We start from the raw sequence: 27,437 nt of genomic DNA on the forward strand, positions 1-27,437 counted from the left end.
CTTTAATGTTATATTAGGCAGGGCATGGATTAGATAAATTCAGTCTGATTGGCCTGCGTGACAGTAGAATCTGACTAGCTGGATATTCCAGTTGGGAGTTAACTGTTAGTTAGGGAAAGGTGGCTGACTTTTAGTCACCTGAGGAGCCAGAAGAGATGGGAGTTGATAAGGGAGGTATGAGAAAAAGACCACAGAAAAAAGCTGAGGAGAATGGCTAAGGCCTGAATATTAATACCCAGTGTGTTGCTAATATTTGTCTGGTAAAGATCAGAAGAGAGACAGTGCCGGAGGGTGTGTTTGTATTAATGCTTACAGCAGCTCCAGCATGTTTCCACAAATGGGTTCTGTTTAAGCCAGGTTCACATGACATTAGTCAAAATCCATTTGTATCCTGCAGCTTTTACAAAATATATATATATATATATCTTTTTTGATTTGCTTTATCTCAAACCAGATCCCATGTGATTTGTAAACGGAAGCCGTAGTTGTGGTGTGAATGGTTTGGGCAGTTTTTGTGCAGGCGCTAGAGTTCACTGTGTGGAAGGAAATGAGCAGGTGAAGGCATCCCTGTTCCCATGATGGCATCAACAGCAGCAGAAGAAACTGACTTGAAAACAACCTTGCAGCTTTTCAAGCGGATAAGGTGAACATAACCTCAGTTGGTCTCAAAGTCTGCCCTGCATAAAGATCCCACCAGAGGGAGGTTATGCAAGTGGGCTGAACTGTCCAAGGTGCCAGAATGACAACCAGAAGAGCTTTGGGGTACAGAGACATCTTACCCCCATTATCTGGACTGGGTTGTTGGAGTAATTGGTGTCAACAACGTCTCTTTAGTATTCAGAAGCTTTCATAAAGCACCATTAAGACCCTAATATAAGCATTGGTATTGCCTTATGTATTTAGTATCACTTTGATAAACCAACAATCTCTGTTTAAAGTTCATCCTGTCTCTAGTGTTGGTGTTCATCTCAAACCTAAAGCTGATATACCAGCTACCAGGAGGTTTTGTAAGTGTTCAGGGAGAACTGGTGGCTGTGGAAAATTAAAGGACAACAGACACCTAAACCTGTGCTTGTACAAAGTGAGACTGAGGGCACCAGATATACTTGACAAATGCCAATGCCATTGCTCTTCCACACCAAATCAAAGCAATTTCTTTCACTCAAGAATTGGGCTGCAGTCAAGATAAAATGGGATGGGTGACAACCACGTACACTACCATTTCTTGGAGGAAATGTGGGGAATAAACATAATAGTAACTAAAAACACAAGAAGAGCCTACTGAATCAGGCCAAAGGTCATCATCCTGTTTTCACAGTGGCCAACCAGATGGCTATGGGAAGCCTGAAAGCAACAGCACTCTCCCACCTGTGATTCCAAGCAATTGCCATTCAGAGTCATATTGCCTTCAACAGTGGAGGTAAAACATAGATATTGTGGTTAAAGGTAAAGGTAAAGGGACCCCTGACCATTAGGTCCAGTCGTGACTGACTCTGGGGTTGCGGCGCTCATCTTGCTTTATTAGCTTCCGGGTCATGTGGCCAGCATGACTAAGCCACTTCTGGCGAACCAGATCAGTGCACGGATACGCCGTTTACCTTCCCACCGGAGTGGTACCTATTTATCTACTTGCACTTTGACATGCTTTCGAACTGCTAGGTTGGCAGGAGCTGGGACCGAGCAATGGGAGCTCACCCCGTCGCAGGAATTCGAACCGCCAACCTTCTGGTCGGCAAGTCCTAGGCTCTGTGGTTTAACCCACAGCGCCACCCGCGTCCCATAGATATTGTGGTTAGTAGCCATTAAAATAAGATAGGAACAATCTCCTTCATTTTGGAGGCTCTGAGAAACAAAAGCAGGATATCCTGCTTGAGGGCTAGAACTCGTGCTAAAACCCATCCAGCTTGCAAAATTTTTAGTCTTGAAACCTGGACTGAGAATTCAATAGCATGCCATGCCACTTTGAAACACTGATACTGCATAGATTGCTGCATGGTAAAATTTGGTAGAATTTTGCTCTGCCGTTCCACCAGAAGGACTGTGTTGCCTCATTTGCATAAAAATGAAGAATATTACATCCCATATTCTCATTAATGCAGGAATGATGCCAGCGGAGGCTAGAGAGTCCCAGCTGCAATGCTCTAACTAGGTCTGAGCAGATGTTGTTCAGATCAAGATAGACTACCGTGGGGTACACCTCTGCCAACTGTACAGTCCTTTGTACCTTTATGCTGGAGATGAATATACTTGTGGCTTGCATAGTACAAGCCTCAAGAGGACAGTTTGACAGAGCCTGCCAAATCTTAATATTGATGTTTAAATCGGGAGACTTGCCAAAACTGCAAGCTTCTAAGTACGCAGAAGGCACAGCTGCCCAGTCTTCCAGGCTCACTGGCTCAAGTCTCCCTGATCAAGCTTTGATCAGGAAGGAATGGATTTGACCTGGGGTGGGGAAACTTGTGTCTCCCTCATCAGCCACAGCCACCAAGGGTGTCAAGGATGATGGAAGTTGTAGTCCAGAGACATACCTGGGTAGTTACAGGTGTGTTCCCTCCCCCAGGTTAAATCACTGGCCTGAAATTGGTGGGTTGAGACCCCAAAGTAGGTCAAGCCCTCAATCTAAGGTGGATTGCAGCTGTGACATCATCACCAGTATGCTTTCTTCCCCCATATAATATATGGCCCACTTGCTCTGGCTAGTCATCACTACTCTAGGCTTACCTTAGAAATAGAGGGAGCCATCCAGTGGTTGTCAGTGGATGTAACAGGACTTCCCTTCCTTTCCTCCCCTACCCCACAGCCTCTGCACCCTTCTAATCTGCCCAGAGGCATGCAGACAACTCATTCTGTAGGGAGCATAGATAACAAACCGTGGAGGCTGGCCCTATCAACCACAGCGTGCACTCAGTCTGCACCCCATTTGCCTGTCATTGGCTCTCAACTCACTGTTGGGCTCGCTTCCTTCTGCCCTTCCAGTTCCAACACTTGAGTGGATAGGAATCTGCCTTGTAGCAAGTCAGATTATTTATCCATTGTCTATTCCGGGTTCTCTAGAACAGTGTTCCCCAACCTTGGGCCTCCAGCTGTTTTTTGGACTACAATTCCCATCATCCTTGACCACTGGTCTTGCTAGCGAGGGATGATGGGAGTTGTAGTCCAAAAACAGCTGGAGGCCTAAGGTTGGGGAACACTGCTCTAGAGGTCTTGGTCAGAAGTCTTTCCCATCATCTGCTACCTCATCCTTTAGGGCAGGGGTGGGGAACACTGGCCATACTGACTGGGACTTATGGGAACTGTAGTCCAAACCACCTGGATAGACGCAGTTTCCATGCTACTGCTTTAGAATAATGCTGCTAGAGGTTTAAAGTGGGACCTCCTAGCTCTACTGCTGATCTATGGTTCAATCATCACAGGACATTTTAAAACTTGATTTAACCAAGCAGGAGCAGATTTTAAGGATGGTTTGTGAATGTGTAGATCCTATGTTTTTGACTTGGAGACAAATTTCACACTTAGATCAGATTGGACTGGAAAGTGGCTACCTAAGTTCATCTTCTGTTCCATTGGCCTCAATCCAGTTATGCAAAATTAATTGCTTATAATTGATAGATTTCCTTTGCTAAAGTAACTAATGGCACTAATGGTCAATAGTTACTGGCCATGAAGCAGGGGAAGGAGAGGCATTGTTGATGTTCTCATGATCCAGTCCCCCTTTCTGCAGTAGACCCACCAATCCTCAAGCTCAGCTATAGACCATGTCAGTCACTTTACCTATATTGGTAAAGTGGATTTCTGATAATTTCAGTCTTGCATCTTTTAAGGCTGTACCATCACAAAGGATCACAAATGAAGAAAGGAGTGGATTCGGGTGATGCATTTCCTCTGAGACTAATTCCCTTTCTCTTTCATACTGTTTCCCCCATGGTATGCTGTTTGCACTCACCCTTCTCTAGGATGCTTTGAATGCATTCTATAGATTCAAAGCTGACCATTCAGATATTGTATGCAAGTTTTGAATGTGTTAAATATACCATCCTTTTCCGTGTATAAGACTAGGTTTTGTTCATTAAAAATCACGTTAAAAAATGGGGGTCGTCTTATACATGAGTAGAGCTTAGGGTGGACGTTTGATTGGTTGCTGCGGCTGTTAGCAGCTATTGTGCATGTTACTGGGTGCTGCGTCAGTGGGTAGTGTTGATTGGCTGACACTGTGGCAATTCGGTGGGCGATTGGCAGCTTCTTCTGGCGAGGGGACAGATGAGAGGCGGATTTTCCGACGATTGTGGCTAGAATGTACCTGGGACGTGGGTGGTGCTGTGGTCTAAACCACTGAGCCTCTTGGGCTTGCCGATCAAAAGGTTGGCGGTTCGAATCCCCGCGAGGGGGTGAGCTCCCGTTGCTCAGTCCCTGCTCCTGCCAACCTAGCAGTTCGAAAGCATGTCAAAGTGCAAGTAGATAAATAGGTACCGCTCCGGCAGGAAGGTAAATAGCGTTTCCGTGTGCTGCTCTGGTTCGCCAGAAGCGGCTTAATCATGCTGGCCACATGACCTGGAAAAACTGCCTGCGGAGCGGACAAACGCCAGCTCCCTCAGCCTGTATAGTGAGATGAGTGCCGCAACCCCAGAGTCATTTGTGACTGGACTTAACTGTCAGGGGTCCCTTTACCTTTACCTAGAATGTAGTTACACCATAAAGGTAAGAGTGACATGCATTGTCCCCCTGCACTTGCCTCTGGGTACACCCACTTTTGCCTTTGGCCCTGATTACCACTGGTACATGGTCCCCAGTCGCCCCCCAGTAATGTGTCCCTTGGGCTGAAAAAGATGCTCTACCACTAGTTTAAGTGCTAAAACATTAAAATAGCAAATTTAAAGACTATCATCTTTTAGGTCCTGCATTTTCAATGCTGGGCAATATTCCATATAAAGGTTTATTGGTGCTGTGCCTGTTTAAGAAGGACTGTACCAACTCAGTGGCATACATCAGTGGCGTAGCGTGGGGGGTGCAGGGGGGGCCGGCCGCACCGGGCGCAACATCTGGGATTAGGGCAAATCCACAGGTTAGGGGGCGCAAATCCATGGGTTAGGGGGCGCAAATTACTTGCCTTGCCCCGGGTGCTGACAACCCACGCTACGCCACTGGCATACATACAAACTTTCCTAAAGGAACAACCATAGTGAAGCTGCTTGGGGTTTGGTTTGGTTTTTAATCCAGTGGAAATATTTATTAGAGTTGTGATCTGTTTCATTGCAATTGGAGCATATTGATAAGAAGAAAAAGAAATATGGAAGAACTACAGATATTTGGGGCAAAAATTGGTCATGCAACCTCATTCTAATTTTCCACAGCTCTTCAATGCAGCAAACTACTGAATTTATCTCAACTCAGCCAATTTTATGCATCCACGCTAGAAACACAGAGCACCCAGGTTTCCCAACGCTGCAAGTGGAAACATCAAAGGGTTGAAGAAGACCTTAGAAAATTCTAAGTAGACTTCATTATAGTTTGTCACAGCTTTGCACATTTTGTTAAGCTCAGTTTAAGAAAATAGAGACACTTTCTTCCTTTTAAGTGCAGGAATGAAGCCCTGTCTCAGAACAAATTCGCAGAGGTGCATGGCTCTGTTTAAGCGAAAAAATCAGAGTAGATAAAATATGCATTGAGGGAGAGGGAGAGGGAGAAGAACAAAAATCAATAAGGTCTTAAAAATTCCATTAGCCTTGGAGGCACCAGCGACTCCTAAAACATGCCAACAAATTAAGTGTTTTATTTGACAATTTGCTCAATTATTTCATAAATAAGTATGTACTTACTCGGCCTTATAATTGACAGTGCAGCAGGCGGCCGCTAGAAAGTTGGGTGTTGCAAGATCGAGGTTCTCATTAACTCGGCAAGTGGAGAGAGGAGAAGTAGTAATGTAATAGGTTGGATGCATTATGTATGGAGCAAAGAGCTGGCTCGACTTTTCTTAGCACCTTCCTCTAACATACATACATACCATATATATATATATATATGTATATATATATGTGGTTGATTTCAAGATGGTAGCATAACAGGTGGCCAAAATAAACCAAGTAGTTCTGAAACTTGTTTAAGACTTTCTTAAACTAGTGGCTTGCTCTTTATAGCCATTTCTGCAGAGCTTTCAGATTATGTATTTCCTTTTCACAATTTTAGAGTCTATTTGAAGCAGGATAAGAAGAACTCTCCAACTTACAACTCTCTGCCACACAAAAAGGGGGTTGTTTATTTTGTCATGAGGTCAACAAAGAGGATAGGACTATATCAGTTTTGATGGTTATTTTCTCCTCCACTGTCAGAGGCTGTCTTGCTTCTGAATACCAGTTGCTAGAAACTGCAGGAGGGGAAACAGTTCTTGTGCTCAAGTCTGTTTGATGGGCTTCCCATCAGCATCTGATTGGCTACTATGAGAACAGAATTCTAGACTAGATGCACCACTGGCCTGATCCAACAGGCTCTTCTTATGTTCTTCACAAGAATTTTAAAAAGCGAATCTCTTTTTAAAATTGCATCTATATGAATAAGTATATGGTGATTTGGGGGAGAGACTACTGCTGTTCTTCAAGCTCAGCAAATAGTCTCAAAGAGAAGAAATTTGGGATTTCAGGTGCAAAATTCAATTTGAGATACAGCTGAACTGAAAAAACACCACCCCCAATTAGGATGGAGGAGAAAATAGATTCAATTCACATTTAAAGGCAAATCTTCCTATGGTTGTTTCTAATTTTTAGACTATGCAGAGCAGGCCGACTAAAACCATTGTGCATTACTTAGAGCCATTAACTTTAGTGGGTCTACTCTGAGTATAATTTAGATGAATGCAAGCTCAAATTCATATTTCTGCAAACAATATGCAAACTGAAACAAAGCCATGATTAAAATGAGCATTTCTCTGAATTCTGTAATGTAATTCTCTTGCTGAGTAATGGGTACAAAAATGCACATACTCAGGTACAGTAAAAAAAAAAATTACAGTAAAAAATAATAATAATACTTACATTGGTGAAAATAACATACTAAAATGTGTTATATTTGGGGAAATTGCTGTCAACGATGTGCATATTTTGCAAACTTACATTCAAAATTGTGTGCATTAGGAGAAATATTTACTAATGCTGATAGATTTTCCATGAAAGAGGGTAAACAGTGAGTGAAAGAGGGTAAACAGGACTTAATGGGAATATTCTATGTCAAGTATGTAAATATGTATCTAAATTTAATTTGCATTTTGGAACATTTGTTGCACAAAACAATAATTTGTAAACATATTTTATCTAAATGTGCACACATTTTAAAACACATTATTGCTGAAGCGTTAGAGCTGAAAATTGTACTACAAAATTCAGAAAAAATATGAAATTTGAAGGATGCGTATGTTCTGATCTTCACATTAGTTTGACAGGAACTATGCTCCAGAATTCAAAAGATCAAATTCCTGAAGCATCCATATTTGGAAATAATGTTACAGTCTGACAGAGAAAGGAAGGAACATGATGGAGAGGTCAGCATGTTGCAAACGCTGTGGCAGGAGTGCAGGATTGTTTCTGCTGGTGCATTTACACTGCACTGACCCAACCTTTACTGCCTCCCTTCCCCTTTCCATCCCAGTATGTTGCAGTGAGTAAAAGGTAAAAAGGTAAAGGACCCCTGGATGGTTAAGTCCAGCCAAATTTGACTATGGGGTGCAACACTCATCTCCGCTTTCAGGCCAAGGAAGCTGGTGTTTGTCTGCAGACAGCTTTTCCAGGTCATGTGACCAAGATGACTAAACTGCTTCTGACACAACAGAACACCATCACAGAAGCCAGAGCGCACGGAAACACTCATCATGCTGTCTACTGCTGGTGGTGATGGTGTGGAGGCAACATTTAATTGAAGGGGAAGAAAAGGGACCTGCAGAAGGAAAATCTATCATGCATCCCTTTCCTGTTTTGCTGCTGCTGTTTCTTTTTGTGCTACCCTCATTCCTTCCATCCCAGATGCCTCGGCTTTTTTCCAGTCAAAAATCCTCCTTGCTGTGAATCCAATCCAAAGGAGCAGGCGCACTTACAGGAGCATTGGGGTAGCACATACAGTACAGGTGGTCTTCCATGATGGTCTTGGCTTGGCTCTCTTCTGTTTTAAATGATAAGCTAATCCACAGTGGCATGCTGTCAGTGTCTTCTGTATCACTGCCAACATGAGAATCAGCAGCATGCTGCTGGAGATCTTTACATAAGATGGCCCAGATGTCTCATTCTTTGGCAAGACAGAGCAGAGTCCTCTAAAGGAAGCAGTCTATGTTTCACAATAATGAATGCTTCCTGCCACTCGAAAACAGAATTGGCATTTTTCTTTCTTTTTTTGGAGCTATGGAGCGGGAGAGCATAAATTCTATAGTATACTTCCTGGAATCTTAGCCAGGATGGACTTGGGGGCTTCTGGGATCAATAATTAATTGTGCTGGTGAAGGCTTCCTGGCTCAGAAAAGATCTTCAGAAGCTTCTAAAAGTCTACCTGAAAGATGGAACGTAAGAAGAGCCTGCAGGATCAGGACAAAGTCCCATCTTGTCCAGCATCCAGTTCTCACAGTGGCCAACCAAATCCCACAAGCAAAACCTGAACATATCAGTGCTCTCCCCATCTGCAATTCCCAGCAACTGGTATTCAAAGTCATACCATGTTTGACAGCAAAGGTAGAATGTAACCATCCTGACTAGTAGCCACCAATAGCCTTATCCTCAGTGAATTTGCCCAATCCTTTTTAAGGCAACCCAGTTTTAGTGGCCATCACTACCTCTCGTTTTACAATCCCCAGAATTCTTCTGCAATTCAAATGCAGCATGAGAATAATTGTCAGGTTGTCTGGCTGACAAATAATTTGCACAGCCCAGCAAGAACTCTCTCCTAGCCAATCAAAGGCTTTGACAGCCAGTGATTCATGGGTTGGCTGTTAGCACATGAGATTTTTCACTTTTAAAAGCTCCTACAAGCCTCCTAATTCAGCCCTGTGCCACTCTATTACAAGGATAGGGTGAGAATCAAGTTGTGCAGGAGCAGAAACCATGGCTGAGGAAGAGGATGGCAGCTTTATGGAAGGATGCTTCATAAGGGATTGACTCCCTTCCCCCAACCTCACTTTTTGCCCCTGCAGTGATACCCCCATACACCATTAGATTGACGGCAGGTGCTGCAAGATGATGGATAGTAATTCCCCCCCCCCCCAGTCCTTAGATCCTTTTTTGGGGGTGGAGGAATGCCTGAATTTGCTTTTTTTCCTGATGGTGGTAGAGAATTTAGGGAGTTTCTGTGTTATTCCAAGGTGAATTCACCTATTTGTTGCAAGAAGAGATTCTTTGCCTGTGTAATTCTGGCTTCCCTCACTCACCTTCTTTTGTTTCAAACTGGTTTTCAAACATGTGCAGAGGAGCCCTGGAGTTCCTCAGTTCAAAGAACAGTAGTGGAAAATAAACTTCCTAGCACATATTGTGTTAGAAATAAAACACTGTGGTGCCCAGGAGTAGACACTTCTTTGGCTCTGAACTTCCCTGGCCCAGCTGAGCCTATAGCCTGGTTTTGCCAGAAGAAATTAAAAGTGTCATTTGTCAGTAACATTGCACATAAAACCTTTTGACGGTGGTTATGTTCATAACAGAGGAGTTACGAAGTCAAATGCAATCCTTCTAAGCCTTTTACTTTGAGAAATAATACAGATTTGCCTAGAGGGTGGGGCTCTGTTATTGTTGTGCCCTTCTATTTTAGAGAAAGATTTATCTCTTCACTGAAATTATTGTACCATTATCCTTATTGATAGAGCAGTAAGATGTTATGTTTTGCAGCTCCTAGTTTTCTCTATCTCCAGGTAAAGGTAAAGGGACCCTTGACCAGTAGGTCCAATTGTGACCAACTCTGGGGTTGCGGCACTCTTTTCACTTTATTGGCTGAGGGAGCTGGCGTACAGCTTCCGGGTCATGTGGTCAGCATGACTAAGCCACTTCTGGCGAACCAGAGCAGCACACGGAAATGCCGTTTACCTTCCCACTGGAGCGGTACCTATTTATCTACTTGCACTTTGACGTGCTTTCGAACTGCTAGGTTGGCAGGAGCAGGGACCAAGCAACGGGAGCTCACCCTGTTGCGGGGATTCGAACCGCCAACCTTCTGATTGGCAAATCCTAGGCTCTGTGGTTTAACCCACAGCGTCATCCGGATCCCTTTTCTCTATCTCTACTTTATCCAAAATCTGATCTGTTCTCCTGTGAGGCCTATTCTGTACCAAGAGCACCTCCAAATGGAGATGTAAAAGTTTAATTTCTCACAGAATGTCAGTAAGACAGGAAGTGGTAGGTGAAGAGAAACTGGAAGCAGAAGCTGTATCTTTTCCATCAATTGATGAAAAGCCGCTTTCAGAGATAGAACCATAGTGTCTCATAATGCAGATAGATCAGGTCCTACAGTGATCTTCCTGTGATCTATTTAGTTTGTATGATAGAGCCTGTAATTTGTTGGCATTTTCTTCATGTCAAGGACTTGGCAATTTGAGGACTTGCCCTGTAGTTGGGCACCTCATTAGCCTTTAGCTTCAGTTCTAGCAGAGGGTTTTGGAGGCTCCTCCGAATAGAGCTCCTTCTGTTAAAGCACCTGGGTCAGGTGCCTATCCTGACCCAGAAACATTTCAGGGATGGGGTACCTTTCCCAGCTCAAGAGCCTTATTCCAATATTGTCAACCTTCTGGATACCACACACTAGTGGTGGGTGGGGCCAGAAGTAAAAGTGGGAGGGATAATTAATATAAATTTGCATGTATACTAGGTTAGTTTCTGCACACATTCACACACGCCTTTCTATCCAGGCAAGCAGTGGCGTAGCGTGGGGGGTGCAGGGGGGGCCGGCCGCACCGGGCGCAACATCTGGGGTTAGGGCAAATCCACGGCTTAGGGGGCGCAAATCCACAGGTTAGGGGGCACAAATCCACGGGTTAGGGGGCACAAATTACTTGCCTTGCCCCAGGTGCTGACAACCCACGCTACGCCACTGCAGGCAAGCAAGAGGCAGTAGCTTCAACAAATGCTTTTTTTCAAATAAGCTGCTTGTTAGGTATTGCAGACGCTGGCTACATGAAGGCACTGTATTGAATCTCTTCTCTGCCCTGCCTAATCAAAGTTGTCTAGATATGTCCTTGGTATCCTTTCCTTTTACATTCCTTTGGGTAAATACCAGAAGTCAAAAGGAATCAAACAATCTTTTCTAATTAGTACAACAAGTAGACTGGCATTGTGGCTGGTTATATCTCCTGCAACTGGGGGAATAAACCAAATATGTCAATCTGGCAAATTATTTTGAAAAAAAGAAGAAGATGTAAACAACCTTCACCATCTGTGAGATTAAATGTCCACACAAAAATAATGTTTGGATAATTAATGCTTAGTTTTCCAAAGTCACTTGAGAAACAAATCTGTCCGTACAGAATTATAGTCCTGTCAACGTTTTTTGTTAAGTGTTGAAACATCAAGAGCACCACTACATGTTATTAAGTTAGCAATCCACCTGATTATCAGGCTAAATGAAATGATTAATGGCTACACCCCAGTACATTTCTTGGCAGTCCTCTTCTGTGATCGTAACATCCTGCTTTTATAGAAACCCTGAGTTGGATTGCATGTTGCATTGCCTTTGCTTAACCTTGCTGCCTAAGCATTTTCTCTACCTTCCAACTGAAAATGAAAACGCAGCCTTTAAAACGTTAACTTTAAACAGCAGAATGTGCAATGATTTTAATTAGTTTCTCCCAACTGTGAGGTGTGATAAAGCTAAAGTGTTTAATTTACTACTATTGGTGTAACTGCTCCATCGTCTTCTAGAACATAAATATCCATTCATATATGCCATGGGCCACACAGTTGCTTGCCACATTATCTCTCACTATCCTTACTCAAAACAAAACAAAATTCCTTCCAGTAGCACCTTAAAGACCAACTAAGTTAGTTCTTGGTATGAGCTTTCGTGTGCATGCACACTTCTTCAGATACATTGGTGATCCTTACTCAGATCACCAATTCACACATGATTTCCTATGAGCCCTCAAATTTAGAGAAGGACTTGGGGCCCCTATCTTCTCTAATGTTGTCACCCAGCTGGTAATGGTAACTGCAAAGTTAGCCTATTCTGGTTGTCATGACTAGACCTAATCTGCTTCCCAACATGGAGTCCTCAAAGGACAAACCAGACAGCCCAAAAGCTGAGGACCTTGAGGAGCATTCAGAGTCTCTTGAAACTAGTGGCAATAGTCCGCTTGAGGAGCCTTGGGGATAGGACTTCTGAAGAACTCTTGGAGCTCTCCTTGAGAATGCCCAGTCTTCAGGAACACCAGCACCAAAAGATCTGGGTCCAGGTCAAAATGCGAGAACATAGCATGTTTCTAAAGGCACAGAGTTCACATGTGGCACCCATGCAAGGGGCCTTCTAATGAGTAAGGATTCTCCTTATGCAGAATAAATTTCTGAGATGTCTTCACTATAAGCAGCTGTGCTTAGGCTGTGATATAGGAGGCCAGAGGTTTTCATAAAGAGCCTCATGGTTGCTGGAAGAAGGCCAGGTCTGAGTTGCTGTGTGATTGAGTTTTTGATGTGATCCAATTTCCTGCACTTGAGGGTAGTTCATTTGGATGACACTGTGCCTCTAATCCTTCTGTCCTTGGTGAATGTTTTGTTAAAGGGCTTACATCTCTTGGAATCAGGACCCTAGTTCCTAGGGCACCTATGCTTGTTGCAGACCACTAAAACAAAAACAAAAACAATCTGTGCCAAGTTCAGCTTGCTGTCTTCTGAAGCTTTCAGAGTGAACTCGTTTGGGTAAAGGGATCCCTGACCATTAGGTCCAGTTGTGGCCGACTCTGGGGTTGCGGCGCTCATCTCGCTTTATTGGCCGAGGGAGCTGGCGTACAGCTTCCGGGTCATGTGGCCAGCATGACTAAGCCACTTCTGGCAAACCAGAGCAGCACACAGAAACACCGTTTACCTTCCCGCTGGAGCGGTACCTATTTATCTACTTGCGCTTTGACATGCTTTCGAACTGCTAGGTTGGCAGGAGCAGGTACCGAGCAACGGGAGCTCACCCCGTCGCGGGGATTCGAACCGCCGATCTTCTGATTGGCAAATCCTAGGCTCTGTGGTTTAACCCACAGTGCCACCTGCATCCCTTTGGGTGGAGGTTACATACCTGTATTTAGCTGACTTTTTAAGATCCAGTCCTTCAAGCAAAGTAAGGACCTGATTTTAAAAGATCATATTTTAAGAGTTGGTATGTTTTTATCCAGCATCCATGCGCTCCCAATCTCCTAGGTACAGGTGTAAACTTCAGCCCATTTTTATTGGACACACCTCCAACAGTGGGCATGGATTTTAAGCTTGTATTAATTACAGCCTGGCTTGGTTTAACATTTAACTGAAACAAATATGCAGTGTGATGGGGGAAGAGTGCAGTAAAGGGATTACAAACTATGAAATACTCCAGCTGTGGTGGCCCAATGTGTTTCAGCACCTGAGGTGAAATGCCCCACTGCTGCTTCCACAACGGGAGAGGGCATTCTCCATATTGCAGAGACTCTCCACCACCACCACCACCACACATACAACAGTGGCGAGAGGGAGATTCTTTCCAGATCCCTCCTACCCAGATCTTGTGCTGGGGCTTTGCATTAGCTTCTCCCTTCAGGAGAAGGTGGTGCAAAGACCTGGCACACCGCCACCTGGGGGGAAAGCTCGGTGCTGTAACACCTCCCCTCTCGCTGACTGAGGAGTAGGGGAGGTGTTCCACAGAGCTTTGCCACTGGTCCCTCTCTGCCCCTTAAAAGCCAGAGAGACCGGCAGCAAAGATGGGTTGTGCCACCCCGGGGGGGGGGCGTGTGTCACTTGAAGCAGCCTTCTCATCCAACTTCATGGGCAGGCCAGCTCTGACACTTGCCCAACCCATCCTTTCACAATATCAAACCTGTACATAAATCTGTATGCTTTTTTAAGCGATATCCTCTGAAATTGATCAGATATCCATTTGCTATCCCATTCTGCTGCTTTCTAGAGTCAGAGATTCACAATGATAGATAGATGATAAATAGATAGATGATAGATAGATAGATAGATGATAGATAGATAGATAGATAGATAGATAGATAGATAGATAGATAGATGATAGATAGGTAGATGGGTGATAGATAAACAGCTCACAGCTGTTTTATGTTTTAAGATTCCCAAAAGTTGTTAAACCATTGTACTTTTTAAAAAACTAAAACCCTCCCCACTATGTAGTTTGTGGAAGAGCTGTGTTTATTTTTGCTGTCAGGGATCTTCATGAAAATAGCAATGGCTTGTTTCGTTTGTTTTCTCCCCTCCTCCTTTCTCAATCAGAGGTGAGAGGAAAAGTGCCTCATCGAAGTACTATGCCGCTTCAATCATGATTCAGTTCAATTAAGAGGATCAAGGAAAAAAATACAAAGTTAATTCTAAGCCCATTTTTGAGCACACACAACCTCTCGAGGTAAGCACAGCAAAATAGATAGTGGTGTCACTACTGAGTTCCATAAATATAAAATTTATGACTGAGTGTCAAATGTTATGCATAGCTCACTGAAGCAAATTAAGATAAATGCAGTTCAATTGTGCTGGCTTTCGACTCCGGCTCCACTGTCAGAGTGTTGTCTCTGTTTTGTTATGATAAAGAATTACAGTGCTTGGGCAACTTCCACCCCACCCAACTCTCCCTTCTTCCACAGCTTGGCAGATTTTTCATGGGCATTCCAATGCTGCCTTTTTCTCCCATTATAATTTATGCGCATAAGTAGCATATATAATCTATGAAAGATAGATTGGAGGGTGTAAGGGCATATACATCAATTTCTCCTGTTTGCTTGAGTTGTCATTAAACATGCCTATTGTGGGTTGAAATTTGGTATTATTGCTTTCTTTTCTTTTCTGCACCAGTCTTAAATAAAGGCAGGACAGCTAAATGTGTTATAAACACAGAACAGAAAGGGCAAGTAACTCTCTTTTAGAATCTCTCCCTCAAACACCCCCACCCACTTAAGAGTCACACAAGGCAGAGAGCGGGGGTGGGCCTGTTGCCCCCACATTTCCAGCTGTGTTCTCATCACCAATATAAGATGCACCCCAGAGGCAAAAATACAGTGACTTAAGAATTTTCATTTCTACAGATCCCCCTGCCCCCCCCCAAATAGGGCGAAAGAGACAAGCCCTGAAGAATGATATCTCTAGCAACTTACATTAATAAAATTGGGAGCTGAAGTCCAACAGCATCTGGAGGGTCACATATGTACCACCTCAATCAATCAGCAATACACTTTCATCCTATCTTACCTCCAAGGAGCTCAGGGTCGCAGGCATGGATTACTCTTCTGTTATTCTCCCAGAAACTCAGAAGTGTCAGGATGAGGTATTGACTAGGTTATCCAGTTGGGGCTTCGTGACTGTATGAGGACTTGAACCTTGGTTCCCAGGACACAGCTACATCGGCAAAGAAAAAGTGCTTTGTGTGTGTTGGATATGCACTGTGACACCAGATGGCGCTGTGGAGTTCCGTTTTCCTAACCTGATTTCTCATACAAAGTTTGCAACACATTTAACAAATGCTTCTTTGATGTATCTAGATCCAGCCCTGGTCTGACTCTCTGATAGAGCTATATCCAGTTTCGGAACCGGAGCGGTTTAGATTCTAACCACCAAGCTGTTCTAGCTCCCAATCGAACTATAGCCACATGGAGCTCAAGCAATGGGTGGAGAAAGCAAGTGTGTCTGTATAGCAAGTGTGGTGGAAATGTGACACACAAGCCCATCGATACCCTTCTACAACCTTTTTGCTAGGTTCACACATGCATCACACACTCCAATGTCAAGTGACAACATGTGGTCTGAATGGGCTGCCACTGGTATAACACCACAGGAAGAACGCTTGCAATACAATGTTTTTCAATGAAGCCAGATCACACAGGCAGCTGTAACCATTTGTGTGGAGAATCAGGTGATAAGTGTATGCTTGTGTGAATCAGACCTGTTTACGATGTCTGCAGTGTGTTATATGTCAGGCTACCTTTGGAAGCAGCCTGGAAACTTCAGTTGGTCCAAAATGGGTTACCGATATGAGATTGGCCAAGTCACCCATAGTATGTCATTATTTTGCCATTAGCATTGACCTCCTGTCCATTTCTATAGGTGATTCAAATTGCTGTAATCAACCTTTAAAACCACAAACAGCTTGGGTTCAGGTTATCTAAAGGGCTGTGTCCATCATATTCCTCTATAGATTTCAAGGTCATCTTCTGAAGCCCATCTCTAGGTGTTCCTGTGAAACAATGGTGGGTGTCTCCTGGGGATAGGGACTTTTCAGTGGTGGCCCATGGAATGCCCCCACAGAGAAGCTTACCTGGTGCCTACATTATAGCCTTTTCAGTACCAGGTGAAGACAATTTGCGGTCTTAAAATATTTTTGGTCCTTTAAGATATTTGGTACAAATGCCATTAATGGTTGCTGGTTTTCTAACTGACCAGTCATTCCTGGATCAGATTTTGCAATAGAAAAATGATTAAGTTTCTATTTCCCCCTCTACCCAGATTGTAAAGGGAAACTGTTCCAGATCCTCGGATTGATTACACCTTTGAAGAATCTTTTTTCTGATTTATATACATATATATACATCCCTTCATCATAGCCCTTTTCCAGTAATCAGCCAGTGGCGAAACTAATCCATGCATAATTATAATGCAGCCACTACCTCCTCATTTATTTTTAATCTCTCAACAATATGTCCAATCAACAGTTCACATTCATAACATCTAATTATGCAAGGACATTATTAGATTAGCAGCAGATTAAAGGCATTATCAATTCATTTATTTTTAAATAAGCACATGATGAGGGTTTCTCTTGTGCCTTGCAGCAATGAACATAATGATAATAAAGTTGGTATTAGGGCAGCATTCTACAGTTTTCCCCCTTGTGTCATTTGGCTAAAATGACACTGAGATGCATTGATTCTGCTACACATACATACGCACATACATATATACAACATTCAATTTTCATGTGGGAAGGAGAGGGAGACCAGTGGGGAAAGAGACATAGCTCAGTGGTAAAGCAACTTCTTTTCACACAGAAGGTCCCAGTACAATCCCCAGCATCTCCAGATAGGGCTGGGAGTATGCCCTGTCTGAAATCCTGGTGAGCCATTGCCAGGCACTGTGGACAATACTGAGACTTGCAAGGTGGTGGTGGGAGCTTATGATGCAACTTGCTTGCTTGTTTTAAAGTTGCTTTCATGGCAGGAGGATCACAGGATATCCTCCTGTTAAAGTGGATGCAGGAAACCTTTGGCTCGCCAGTTATTGCTGAACCACAACTCTCATCATCCCTGGACACCGGCCATGCTTCCAAGGGCTGATGTGAGTGGTGGTTCAGCAACATCTGGCCAGCCAAATGTTCCCCATTCCTGCTTCAATGCAAATGTATATTTGTTTTGAATGACAGCTGTTGACATCCATTCGGATGGCCCTAAAAAAGACCTAGATTCTTAGATAAGCAAATGGGTGAGTAGTCCGCTCCCCTTCCCTGGGGAGCAGCGTTGCGGACTGGCATCCAGGACCCCCCAGTGACCCAGCTGGACAGTGGAGGAATGCCATCCACGTCATGGGGACTCCCAGCCATGTCATGCACCCAGCTGTCCAATCGACACAGCTGGGGGTGTGGCCGCAAGCAGTTTCAACTGTGGCACATGGAGGGGGGCAACCTCCTTTCACCTCAAACCCAGAGCCACTCAGTGAAGTTGAATGCTGGGAGATTCAAAGAACACAGGAAGAAAGTACTTGATGCTGCCTATTAGTTTAAACCATAGAACTGGCAATAACAAGTTGCAGTGATGGTTGTGAATGTGGATGCCTTTAATGTAGGGTTGCACAAATTCATGACTATTGCCAGTAGCATAATTCCTACAGTATTTATAACAATATATTGTTTCCAGTATCGGAGACTGTGTGCTGCATACCTCAGGAAACCAGGTTCTGCAGATCACAGATAGGGTTGGGTGCTGTCGCCATCAAATCCCGTTTTGGGGGCTTTCCATAGACATCCGGTTGAGTGGTGTGGAAACAGAAACCTGGACTAGAAAGGACTTTGGTCTGATCCTGAAAAACTCTTATGATTATTATCTGAGGATTTAATCTCACAAATAACACATGGAATAGCAATGTTCTGCATAGAAAACTGGTGTGTGTGTGTGTGTGTGTGTGTGTTCCTATTTTACTAGGCTTGATTTCTTTTTCCTCACAACCAGACCGTTCTTTCTCTTCTCCCCCTGGAAAAGAATGAGATGTTGAACAAGGAAACATTCCAGATGGGCATTAAGTAAGGTAGACTGCTCCCAACACACCAGACACCAATTTTCTTATTCCAATAACACCTTGAAATTAAAACTTGTTAAAGCACTTGTTACTTTTTACTGCTTAAAAGGAATGAAATTACGGCAATGCTCTTGAATATGCAAAAACATTTTGGTCCCCAGCAGCTGAAGATAATGTTCTCCCAGGAGGTTTTCCAGAAGAGTTTCAAGAAAGGGTTTGATATGAGAGTGTTCCTTCACTTCCATCTTTTTATAGCAGCACAGTGTGTGTTTATTTTATTTATTTATTTTGCAAAACTTGGGAGCCAGCAATACTTTTTTTCACAAGACCCCTCCCAATGTTTTTTCTTCTTCTCCTGGTGTTGTTAATGATACATTTGTATGCATATTAGATGCTCATGCATCGCTTTCCCTATATACACAGAGAGGTCAATAGCTTTCCAGACAGTAAATGCTGCCAGATGTGTTTGGTTTGCAGACGCCTATTCTATGAGAGGGACAGTTGAATTCACTGAGAGATAAGCATACTGCTAAACATTCTTACATGTGTTTTTTTTAGACTCACCCATCCATGAACTGTTACAGTCACTTTACTTACCTGCCTTTTCAAAAGCCAATGAAGAACACAACATTCAGAAGAGTTTCAGTAGGCTTCCACTCAAGCAGCATCTTGTTGTGAAAGCAACTCCAAGAAGTAGTCCAGTCCCTATATTCTTTTCTGAAACAATGAAGGGTACCCAGTCCTGTTGAATTCCATTTAATTGAATTGGTGCTGTCCAATACATATTTATATGATTTAGTGCTAAGGCTGAATGCCTGCTTTCGCGGATTCATGTTGCTAACATGCAAACAATTGAACGAAAGGTCAACAGCTATATTTAAAGCAGCAATCTCGCTTAAGAAGCCACAGGTACTCTTTGAAAAAGAAGGGGGGAAATAATCACCTTGTCGAACAGTGACTGAAATTATGTAGTTGATTGATTAAGTATTGATTATTTAATTTCTATACCACTGAATGCATTAAAAATATATCTAAGTGATGTAGAAACAACAGAAAAGTGAAACAAAATATTACAAAAATACACAGTTACAAATAAAAAGTTGAATAAAAAGTTATATTCATTTCAACTGGAACACACCCTCCCTCAGCCTCCAGATTCTCATCCAGGGTCCAAACAAACTCTCAGCTCGCTCACAAAAGTATCACAATGAGAACAGTTCCTGGAAACAGTGGACATCACCCTGGCCTCTCTCTTAGACTTGCATTTGATGGGCAGGTTCTGACGTGGATGGTACTCCCTCAGGCTGCCCAAAGCTGTGTCCCATTCAGCTTCACTCTCCACACTCCAAACCTTAGCAGGTTAGCTGAGTTTCCCATGAGGTCCACCGAATGGGGAAAGGACTCCTTTCCTCTCACACCCTCTATTCTTTCCTCCTCCTCCAGCTGCTTGAAACATACAGCTAATTTTGGGTGGAATAAAGTGGATTCTTAACTACTAGGTGACAAAGAGTCAAGGCAGTGACAAGGAAAGGTTTAAAGATCTGGGTATGTTTCGGCTGGAGACCAGAAGAGTAGGAAACATGACAGGACTCTTCAGATGCCCAATGTCAGGGGTCAGGGAATTGGGCTGCCAGGTAGGCATTGGTAGGCTGCCAGGAACAGATAGACAAGGAAAGCTCTTACCAAGTTATTTTATTCAATATTCACAGAGAGAGGCTAAGAAATGTTGCATCTTGGAGTAATGGCGTTGCTCCAAGTGAACTTATTTTCCAACTCTGATCTTCATCTACCTCTGAGCTGTGACCTTCCTCAAACCACTGCTCTAAGTCTATATGGTCTTCCTCGTCTCTGGAAGGTTCAGGAGGGGGAAGCAGTCTCTATCATTCCTCCTCTGTCCAGTCCCCGACACCCAAAGGGCTGTTGCATAGAAAAGGGCAAATGCTTCTTGTCTATTCTGCATGAGGACAAAATTATATCTAATGCAGTTAAATTACAAGAAGGCAGATTATATTTAAATGTTAGGATAACCTTCTGGCAGAGTAGTTTGGCAGTGGGACTAATTACCTAGAGCAGTGGTTCTCAAAGGGTGTAGTGCACCATACAGGCATGGCAGAATAGGATGGGGTGACAGGAAGAGTCAAGGACAATCAATATTTTATTTTGGGAATGACTCATGTTCTTAGGTAGTTGCATTGTTTTATACTTCCTGGATGCCCCACGATTGTATTATAAAGTAGTTGTGCCCCATGTTATTAATCAAGCACTGCTGGGAATTGCTTCCTTTTGTTTTCAAATCCAATGTATTTCTTATCAATAAAAATTTGGCAAGCAAATTTTTATTCTGAAAGAATAAAAGTAGTTTGAGACCCACTGATCTAGTGGCATTCTATACATTCAGGTCCCACACTCCAAATGCTGGTTATATGAAACTTCCCTTATCCAAACATGAATAATGTGTAGCCTGACCTCACTACACAAACATCTGATCCAGACTCCAACAGCAGTGGTGCTTCATCCCACTGACTGTGCTGCCTAGAGTCCAGGGGTCCTTTACCTTTACCTTTTATGTTGTTGTTTTTTAAAAATAATTTTTATTAAATTTCCATTTAACAATCCAATCATGCCTCATTAATTAATCTGAATTATGATAATACATATCATAAAGTCCAAATATTTTGCCGAATTTTTAAAAAAATTTTGGGGGGTACCCATGCTTCTTGCTCAGAAGAGGCCAATCCTCTCATATTTCTGCTGCTTTGATGTTCACAAGTCCTGTCCTCCAATCTTCTTGTTGGTATCATTTTTCTTCTTAATAACCTCTGAGTTATTTCCACAAGCAAGTTGAAGCAAACATTATTATAGTCCTGTGTGGATTTTCACGCTGATCCAAAAGTCCTATTCCAGCGGCAGGCACCATACCTTTACCTTTTATGTTTGCAGGTGTAGTAGATCTGTAACAAACACACCAAGCAGCTCAGCATATCCCCCACCTTGTGTCCTTCCATTGGTCTGGCTCTTTTACTGGTGAGCACTAAGATTCTCACACCACCGATTGAAGGAGAAACACTGAGAATGAGACTGGACAACCAGTGGGATGTTGGTGTCTCCAGCCCGACTTGTTCCTCTCTGCTGTTGAAAGTACAGTACTCGCTGCAACCTATTCATTTATTGTATTTTTAATATTTTCTTGGAAGCCACCCAGAGTGAACACAAGCACAACTGGTACAGATTGGAAGCACCTGTGAAAACCCAGTATTTCTGCACATAGGAAACTGCCTTACCCTGAGCTAGACGTCTCTTACATCTTGCTCAGTATTGTCTACAGCCATTCTCCAGGAGTTCAGACAGGAAACACTTCCAACACTACCTAGAGATGTCAATAAGTGAACCTGGAACCTTCCACATGCAAGACAGATGCTCTTCCACTGAGCATAGCCCCTCCCCTGCATACAAGTGTTTGCTCACATGCCCATTAGGCTTTATCCATCAGAGTTCTTGTTTACCTTTCTGGAGTAATTAAGCCAGTTCTGAAGAAATGATATTCTCTCATTGCTATGGTTCTACCCTAATGTGATTCATTTTCTGTCTTCAGCCAAGAGCTCTCCTAAGCCAAATCTCCAAAAAGTCCATTTTGTCTCCAAGACTGTGGCTTCAGATTACTTGAAGAACTTCTCTGGGAGTCATCTAATGCATTATGCAAAAGAAGCAAACACCGTTTCCCCCTCAAACAACACCTGTTTTAATGTGTGGACTTTTCAAATGGGTAGAAAACTTTAGAATATCTGTTTTAAATAAATGACTGTGCTCAGATCACCCACTCCCCCCCCTCTTCATTTACTATTCTAAAACCACAAGATTTCAACTATCTGAAATGAGCTGCTGCTTAGGCCAATTGGATACAACTTATTGGTTTGCTTTTGCTGTCAAATATACATAAAATATAAATCATAGCATCAATTTACTTAGGTTGCAACAGGCAAAAGAGTCATAAAATACAACTCAATCTAATCTAGTTGAAGTCAAATATGGGGGGGGGGGGGCGAGAGTCAAGAAGAACCCAAAAGTTATAGTAAGCAGAAGAATAACTTTGCATCTTTAAGAAAAGATTGTCTCACGTTTTAAGAAAATATTATATTATACTGCAAAATGATATTTCATACCCAACACAGCAGATTACTGAAGTAGAAAAATATTGACAAAATGGAGGGGGGAATAGCCAGTATTTGGTGTTATTGTTCTAAAAGCAGGGATGAGCGATTTGTGGCCCTCCAAAGATTGTTGTATTCAGTGTTTTTCTTCTAGGAAAAAGGTACCAGTACTGCATACCCTTGAATACCCCAGGGGAAAAGCACTGGTTGGATTCCCATCACTGGCCTCAGCCAGAATGCTATCATAAACATGCCCTACCCATGAGACAAGGTGAGGAGACTGCCTCAGGCAGCAGGATTCATAGGGATCATAGAGTTCACATGGTAGCCCCCCTTGCTACCTCTATGGTGGCCTCTTGACAAATAGGAGAGACAGATGTTATCCTGATGTAGATGGTCAATCACCCTTCTTCCCTAGCAAGAGGGATGCCATTTTGTGTTTTGCCTGAGGTGTCAAAGAGTCCTAGGCTAGCCCTAGTGTCACGAATTTGCATACCATTAACAGAGATTCTGTCCCAAGGTTTTGTAAACAGCAATAGATAAAGAACTGTGTGGGCCTTGATGCAGGAGTAGAAATGGGTTGTGCAATTGATCTACCATGGTGGATATCATGTTTGAATTCTACTCATTCTCCAAAGATCTCCGGGTAGCATGTATGACAGGGATAGCCAACAAGGTTGGATTCCAACTCCCACCTGTCCCAGCCAGCATGACCAGTGGTTCTGGGGTGATAACAGTTAGCAGCCAAAATATTAGCTGGGCTCCCTGACTATGTTAGCTGTTGTGCTAATTTATATAACCGTTAATGCCAGTATAGGCTTCTAAGTGATTTAGAATATAAAACCAGTCACACAAATGTTAAAATATAAACATCCGTAATTAAAATACACACTAAAAACAATCCCATTAAGACATTTAAAGCTTATATCTGAGCTAGATTCAATATGCCCTAGTTTCATAAGCTCTTCACAACAATTAACGGCTTCTCTTTATATGTATTAAAAAAGAAACCTCCAACCCAAGAAATTTCATTATATTTTAAAATATTAAAGGGAAGCACAACTCTTGCTATGCAAAGGGAAATGAGTGCAGGGGGTGAAAAGGAAATGTTCTTTGGATATAGGGGCTAAAGTCGTGACAGTTGTGTAAATGATTACATTAAGCAAAAAGACTTTAAATAATAATATTGCTCAGTCAAAATTTATTCAAGCTATTGCTGCTCTGCACAGTTGGAGAATAATGAAAAGGTCTGGGTGCAAATCAGAAATCCTCAGATTTTTTCGCATAAAAGAGGAATAATTTATTTTAACATCTCTTCTAGGCAACTAATATTTTGAGAGCTTTTAACTCCTTGTGGGTGATTTTCATTTAGTCTTGTTCGTTTTGCATCACCCATAAAAAGAGGACTTTGGCTCCTCTTCAGCCTCCTTTTTTGCTTAGTAATTCCATGCACTATCCATTCATGTAATCCATTCATTTTTAAATTGGTCTATTTCATACCATTTGTCAGTTATAATAGCTTCAGTGGCAAAGACGTGCATTTTGGGTGCTTCATAGCAGGTGTAGCAGCTCACACTTTATGCTGGACCCAATGAAACCACCAACCCCCAGAGATGTAGGGCTGCGTTCTGATCTTGCCAAGCTGAACCACCAAAGAATCTGCAATGAATTCCACACTGGTTATTGGCAATGGGGGATGAATTCTATTCAGTTTGCATTCAAAAAGGAATCTGTATAATTCACACATTCTGAAATAATATTTAAGGCAACAGCCATCCTTCAAAGTTTGAACATCTTTGAATTTTGCAATACAGTTCTTCAGCCAAATAGCATGTACCAAAATGCATATACTTGGGTAAAGCATGCAAAAAGTGCATATATTCATGTGGGAGGGATTACATTATATTATGGGGATTTGCGTTGCAAAAAATGTGTTATACAGAATTGCATTCGAATAATATTAGATATTAAACAATTTGCATACTAATGTAGAAATGGGGATAATTGAACTTAAGTTTGGGGAAAAAAAAATTTGGAGCAACAGAAATTAACTTATTCACCCATCCCTAGGCAATATACAATTCCCAGGGTTCCCTGGCAAGAAGGGAACCCTAACCCTAACCCAACTGTAACCCTAACTCTAATCCTAATCCTAAACCACCCTAACAACCCTCCGTCCCCTTAACCACCTACAGTTCCCAGATTCCCTGAGGGGAAGCTATTCCTGTTTAAAGCATCTTCATAGCACTTTCACTGGACAGTGCGCCTAATGTTTGTGAACAGGCAGCCAAACAGAGGAGGAGTCTGGGGGGATGCTGTCGGATGGGGGCCATCCCACTCACCTGCTTGCCTTTGCCTTACAGGGATGTCTGGAGCCGGTGACGTTTTCCCCAAATCCAGCCTTCAAAGTCATGAAGAGAACCGCAGGACGTCCCTATTTACATTGGAGAAATGAACGTGAAATACTGGCAGTGTGCAATGGACAAGGCCTTGGCCATACCTGAGAGAAGGAGCTTTGAAGGGAGACTGCAGGCAGACATCTACTGCATTGCAAGTGATGGGGCAGTGGGGAGAGAGAAGAAAATGAGGGAGGCAACATTAGGCCACATTAGGCGCACCACTGGAAGTGCTATGAAGACGCTTTAAACAGGCATGGCTTCCCCTCAGGGAATCTGGGAATTGTAGGTGGTTAAGGGGACAGAGGGTTGTTAGGGTGGTTTAGGATTAGGATTAGGGTTGGTGTTGGTGTTGGGTTGCCAGGGAACTCTGGGAAATGCAGCTCTAGTTAAGGGTTAAGGGTTAGCATTAGGGTTAGTGTTGGGGTTAGCGTCAGGGGTAGGGGTAGTGTTCCCTTCTTGGCAGGGAACAGGGGGTCTCCTAACAACTCTCGGCACCCTTTTCCAACTATAGCTCCCAGATTCTTTGGGGGAGGAAGCCATGAGTGTTTAAAGCGGCTTCATAGCGCATTAAATGGTGTGGATGTGGCCCTGGCCTCCCTCACCCCACTGCCTCTTATTAATGAAGAATCGAAAGGATTTCCCCAATCAAATCTCTCAGAAACAGGAAGAAGAAAGACTTTGTATCTCATGCCATTTTGAAATGTCTTAACTTGAAATGCTAATAAAGGTATTTGTATTGTATTGTATTGTATTGTATTGTATTGTATTGTATTGTATTGTATTGTATTGTGATTAACTTGGGAAGTGGAATGGTAAACTGTTAATGAGATAGACGCAATACTTATTAAACTGTTATGCCCCTTCTTGTGGGCATGGAAGGAGGGACTTGCGGCTGGACAACCAACTGTATAAAATGAGTTTTTCCTGATGAAGATGTGCCTGATCTTGGTTTATCCCACTTGTGTATAATAAAAAGGTTTCCTAATTGACCCATTTTGTCCAGATCACTTTATTTAAATGATTCAGAGACCTTAAAGGAACCAGTTTATTTATTTCTCACTAAGGGAAAAATAAATAAATAATACCAATTGCCAAAACAAACGGTCTTACAGCACTGTAAAAACTAACAGATTTTGGGGAAACGTTTTTAAAATGGAAGGGTCAGGGCCTTGGTGGGTTCTAAGAAGGGCTTCTGAGGGTGCCATGCCACACGTGTCACGGGGGGGGGGGGGCGTCTCAGTCATCATTTGTTTGTTAATAAATGCCCCCCTTGAGGCCTAGTTTCCCCAGCCCTGTCTATGTATGGTCTTTTATGAAACTTTCCAAAAATGGGAGATTCAGGGGGCCTTGGTGGGTGCTAAAAAGGGTTTCTGAGGATGCCATGGAGTCCACATGCCACACGTGTCACAAGGGAGGGGGGCTCCTCGGTCATCATTTGTTTATTTATAAATGCGCCCCCCCCGAGGCCTAGTTTCCCCAGCCCTGTCTATGGATGGTCTCCTGTGATGTCACAAACAAACATAGCAGCTGAGGGGAAAGAGGCAGTTTCTTATTCTAGAATTTCAAACACAGGAGGGCAGGAGGGGGGCATTTTTCAGCCCAGGGGTTGCATTTCCCTCCACACAACACTAGTCAAATGCACAAATGAACAGAGCAATGAAAGCAAGCCTTATCTTTGCACATGAAGCTGTTCAAGGAATGACATGCAGAGATTAAGCACCACACCCAATTAAACCTATTAAGAAATAGCTTATCGAACCCCCTAGAATGCAGGGAACTCAGCTGAAATTTAGGAAACGTTCGTATTTCTGCATGTGTTTATACTATCCATAATGCTATTCAGAATACTCGAAAGGGGGGGGGCTCAACTGCACACCCACCTGCCTTCATTTGGGGGGGGGGGTCTCTTTCCCTCCCCTTCCCCGCCCAGCAGCTTCCCTGCCTGCTGTCTCTCGCCCCCCCCCCGTCATCTCACTGGCATTGCATCCTCCTCCCAGCCCCTCCCCAAAGCTTGCTGCACCCCAAGGCGTTTTGCACTCACCTGAACCCTTGCAGGGAAAGGGGCAGGGCACAATGGGAAGGGGCGTGGTGACCAGGCTGCTTAAACCACACCCCTTTTCCAACAGAAGCGGCAGTATCCAGCACCCCCTTCTTTGCTTCTCTTGAATTCTTTGACTTTATGGGGACAAGCACAATTCCTGGAAAGAGATTGTTGGTAAGACATGGCTCAAAGTAAAGCAATGGGCTGGCACTGAAGCCAGTTAGGCTGCTTTACACTGACATAATGCACACTTTAGAGTGATTTCCAACAACAGTTTCCCTATTCTCATGAAGAAAAGATGCTCAAAGAGTTCAAATGATGCTTCTCCATAACAGGGTTGCGCATTGTTGGTTACATTTTGACAGCAATAATATGATGATTTACAAAACATAAGAAAAGATCCCTGCCTGATCAGACTAGAGACCGATCTGGTTCAGCATTCTGT

At 43.1% G+C, this 27,437-nt stretch overlaps 1 long non-coding RNA gene across 1 annotated transcript; it reads right to left on the reverse strand.

The window, feature by feature from the left end:
• Window positions 1–21,111: 21,111 nt before the first annotated feature.
• LOC144326160 (uncharacterized) lies at window positions 21,112–27,230 on the reverse strand. The gene is made up of 3 exons (XR_013391321.1): window positions 26,993–27,230; window positions 24,895–24,986; window positions 21,112–24,211 (listed from the first exon to the last, which is right to left on the reverse strand). It is a non-coding gene; the product is annotated as an uncharacterized LOC144326160 (long non-coding RNA).
• Window positions 27,231–27,437: the final 207 nt, after the last annotated feature.

Source organism: Podarcis muralis, chromosome Z, assembly GCF_964188315.1.
Source record: "Podarcis muralis chromosome Z, rPodMur119.hap1.1, whole genome shotgun sequence".
Taxonomy (NCBI): Eukaryota; Metazoa; Chordata; class Lepidosauria; order Squamata; family Lacertidae; genus Podarcis; species Podarcis muralis.